Below are 4,474 nucleotides of genomic sequence, written 5' to 3'. Positions count from 1 at the left end.
AACCACAGAAATAGTTCCACTCAGTCATAGCATCCAGGAAATTCTTTTTAAAGGTGTTTCTTTTTCGGGCTTTCCCAATTTGTACTCAGCAATGAAATTAGAAACCTTTTGTGATGTGTTAAATATTCGTTTTCTGTATATATACTGTATGATCCTAAATAGAATACAGAATTTTCAACCCATCTTAAATGATCTGATAACTTACATCATATGCTTCATTTTATCATGGTCTACAGTGTATCAAATATGTAAAAGGACAAAAGTAAAAAAGATCTCAATGTCAAATTAAGATCTGTGTCTAGTACATATTGATAGGTGACACAAAGCAAGACTGGGACTTTTGACAGTTGTCTTCCATAATAATTATTCTGTTCCTTTAATGCCATTTGGTTTAAAACTATGCACATACTCTCACAGTCATGCACTCACTCACTCAACCACACACACAAACACATAAAAAGAACTTACACGATTTCATTGTTCTGGAATTCGAGCTCTCCACAAGTGTCCTCAAAGGCTCCCCTCCACCTCTGGCCCTCTCTCTGATGGTTTTATAAGGAATAACAACATTTCCTCGAGCTCCAGATGTTCTCAATACCTTCACCTCCATGATGCCAATGCCCTCATTCACGAGTCACAGGTTCCTCAAAAGTAAAGACGCCAGCATGGTTGTCATCAAAACTGGTTACAGTGGCCATGGAGGGTGATCTAAGGCAAGCAAGAGTGGAGACTGATTGGTTTCCAGGATGCCGATGCCATCTTTGGAAGCTTCAGAAGATACTTTGACATTGCTGAGGTGTGCAAGGAAAATTTTACCATCCTCAAAGCTGTCATCATTGATGATGCTAACTCTGATTTCCTTCTGGGTCTCGCCAGGGACCACAGTTCCTTCAGTGAATTCATAATCAGATCCAGCATTGGCCATGTCTCCTCTGTTTCTGAAGTCAATGAACACAGAGTTGGTCAAATCCCCACTTCTGCAAATAATGGTCAGGACCACAGTACCACAGTTGTCCAGACACTGATATGTCCCTTGCTCAAAGAAGACCTTGCTAAATGGGTCACTTTTGGCCACTTCCATATTGACCTCATGCATGCTGACAGTCTTCCTCGCTTGGTCAACTGCATGCCTCTTTAAAATGTTGCCAGTTTGGTCATCAGGCAAGTAGCTTGAATATGGTAAAATGCTTGGCTTTTTTTGCTGCTGACTTAGGATTTGGTATTTGGCTAATTCTATTAACTGCTCTATTTCGTTCTCTGGATGTTTCTGCTTCAGTTCCTTCAGAATCCTCGCCATTTCTCCCTTAGCCTATTCATCATCTTGGTCCCTCTCTCATTGACCTCCAGAACCAGAGCGCCATTTAAGAAATTGTCAACCTGAAAGTTGACTACTTTCCTATCCATTTCAATTTTCAATTTGGAAGATAGCTGGTCCCCCTGGTGGTGTTCAGTGATCATTTCCCTCTGCTTGCCAGCCTGATATAGCTTGTAGACATACTTGTAAAACAAAAGCCTCCTATCTGCTACCCAGGCAAACACAACACAGAAGGGAAAGAAGAAGAAAGTTAGCAAAACGTCCCAGACCTCCACAATACCAGGAGAAATGACAAGTGTAGGCGAAGATGCTCCAGGCTGCCATCACAAAGAACACATGCAGATGCTGAATCTTCCTTGTCTCTCCATCAGGGATCACATAAACACAAAGTGCAATGATGATGAACATGCTGAAGGCAGCACTTCCCACGATGGTGCTGGGCCCCAGGTCTCCTGCAGTGAAGTTATGGCCACATAATTCAATAACTGAAAGCAGAAACTTGGGAGCAGAAAATCCCAAGGCCAAAGTCAGGTTGAACATAGTCTCATTCCAGATCCTCACAGTCATCTTGGTGGTCTTTCTGTTGTTTTTCTTTATGGTTATTTCTTTTTCTTGGGATGTGATGACTTCCATAAAGGACACCAACTGGTCGACAATGATAGAGACTCCCAGAAACATGTTGACAATAGCCCCAAAATACCCAGTAGCTCTAGCAATCTTGTCGCTGAAAGAATAATCTTGGGGCTCCCAAATAGGCAAAAAATCACCGTTTTCTTGCAGTAATATGAGACAGTACACTTGCTGGTATCATTTTCTCCTCCTTCCATTTCGGTCTCAGCAGTTATATGGTCCATATGGGAAAATAAGAAAGCCATCAGAGCTAACAGATGAAATCTCATTGGAATCATGGGTGAGAGGCTTAACCAAGGCATGTTGTACAGGGAGACGACCAACTGTCCTGACCTATTGGTAAAAAGAAGATGGCAGCAGGGAAGGTAGAAAAAAAATCACATCATTAGACCCAAATCCAAAGCATGATTAATACCTTTAAATAAATTTCTGTATGTTTGACCATCACAATATCTCTGGTGAATCATCATTAATCTGACTCCATCAGTGATTAGGCAATCTTTTCTGAAATTTACAGTTTGGTCTCTCTTTTTGTGAATTTTCTACTTGTAGTTCCATTCACTGATCAAGACCCATGACTGACTTCCTGGAAATGAAAAGTTCAATTTTAAGCCTGGCCTTATTAAGCACACATTTATGCATACTAATGGACAACAAGAAAGAAAAACAAAACTTTTGAAGCATTAAAAGATCACCTCCTTATTGCTAAAGCAGATTTTTCTTTTAAATTTTGGTTAGTACATTGTCTTCAAGGACATTTTTCATTGAGAAAACCACTTTATTAAGATTCATGCACTGAAACTGAGACTCTGAAAAACTCCTACCAACACCAGGCATTATGATGATGATCTTAAATTTTGAAGTACACTTACACTGTATTTCAAGAAATCACACCCTATGGCTCTAAACTTAGAAACAGAGAAATCTCTACATTTTCCTGCAATCAAAGCTCAATGGTATTTGTTCTCAAGAGGAAAAAAAAAATTCCACTGTAATGCAATATTTTCACACATTAAGTACAGGTTTTAAAAGCATGTTTTGATGAGAGCACATTTTCTCCTAATTTTCAGCAACCCAGAACTCCAGATATATTAGCAACTGGGCACCTGGTATTTCAAAAACACTCCTTTCTATTTGTATACATAGCCTGCTTTACAACCTGCGGGCTGTCTCCAACAGAAAGGACAGATAACCAGGTCCAGGCCTAGTTGTCTGTAAGACCCTGGCAGGCTTTGAAAACTGTATTACCAGCCATAAAGTGTGCCAGTGTCACACTTTCCATGGTCATACAAAACATACATTAGTTCTATAGTGGGCTCAAGAACAATGATTCCATCTAAATCAGCTTATTTGGCAAAGAAACAGTGACCACAAAGTGTATATGTGTGTGTGTGTGTGTCTATATATATATATATATATATATATATATATATAATATGAAGGGCTATAGGCAATTAGGGATATGGCAACAGAGTCACTGAGGAACACAGAGAATGGCAAGCAAAGTAGTGGACAGAATGACCACAGCCCTAAATTCAACCACCAGCTCATGCAAAACTCAGCTCCGATCTCACATCACCTCAGCTTCCAGGACCTGAGGTTTGGCAACTGGGGTAAAAGGGGTAGGGAATGGATGCTAAAGTCCAGGAAGGTCCACAACTCTCATCTGGACCTTTTCTTCTAGACCTAAGAATTCACCAGTGAATAAAAGAAAGTCTTGGTCTTCTCAGAGCTTATATTCTAATGGGGAGGAAACAAAGAAATAAATGAAATATCAGGTGGTAACTGGCTTCAGGGGAGGCCAGTTATGACATCCATAGCACATGGATAGGAAAAGCATCCTGAGTCAGAACATAGCCCTGTGGCCTGGAAAAAGTAAAAGAGGAGCTGGGTGAGACGCTCCCATAGCTCCATGCTGCCTGAGAGCCACCCACATTTGTCTATGTTTGTTGCTGATGGCTTGCACTGAAAACTGCTCCAAGGTCCCAGGAGAATCACCATGGTCAGCACATTCTGGAAGATTCTCAGAGATCCCACCATGGCCTCAAGCCCCTTGTAGCTCATCACTATTGGAAGATAACCTTCTTTTGTATTTCTCCCATACTGAAGAAGACCGGGAGAGGGTAAAAGGCTGACAAATGAAAGAAACACATTTACAAAGCATGCAAGAGTTTATGGTCAATGTGTGTCTGCTTGTTCAGCCATTACAGGGCTTGGATGGGTTGTGAGATCCCTGCTTAAAACAAGATGACCTTCAACTGGCCTACAAGAAAAATAGAGGACATTCAGTTCCAACTCCCTTTTGCATCCATTTATTCCATAATTTATGTGTGCTTAATATGAAATTTAGAATGACTCACTAGGCTCTCTTCTAGACCTAAGAATTCACCAGTGAATAAAACAAAGTCTCAGTCTTCTCAGAGCTTACATTCTAATGGGGAGAAAACAAAGGAATAAATGAAATATCAGGTGGTAAAAAGTGCTACAGTGTGGGCAGGGCAGAATCAATCTAAGGAAGACAGACTGTGT

The 4,474-nt window shown here is 40.6% G+C and overlaps 1 pseudogene; it reads right to left on the bottom strand.

The window, feature by feature from the left end:
* Positions 1–464: 464 nt before the first annotated feature.
* On the bottom strand, positions 465–2,250 carry LOC124098723 (sodium/calcium exchanger 1-like; annotated as a pseudogene).
* Positions 2,251–4,474: the final 2,224 nt, after the last annotated feature.

This window comes from Marmota monax, unplaced genomic scaffold (assembly GCF_021218885.2).
Source record: "Marmota monax isolate L192 unplaced genomic scaffold, Marmota_monax_Labrador192_F-V1.1 WCK01_AAM20220418_F8-fsc00878, whole genome shotgun sequence".
In the NCBI taxonomy this organism is placed as follows: Eukaryota; Metazoa; Chordata; class Mammalia; order Rodentia; family Sciuridae; genus Marmota; species Marmota monax.
Note: the sequence above shows the minus strand (reverse complement) of the source record. Positions and strands in the feature narration are given on the sequence as shown.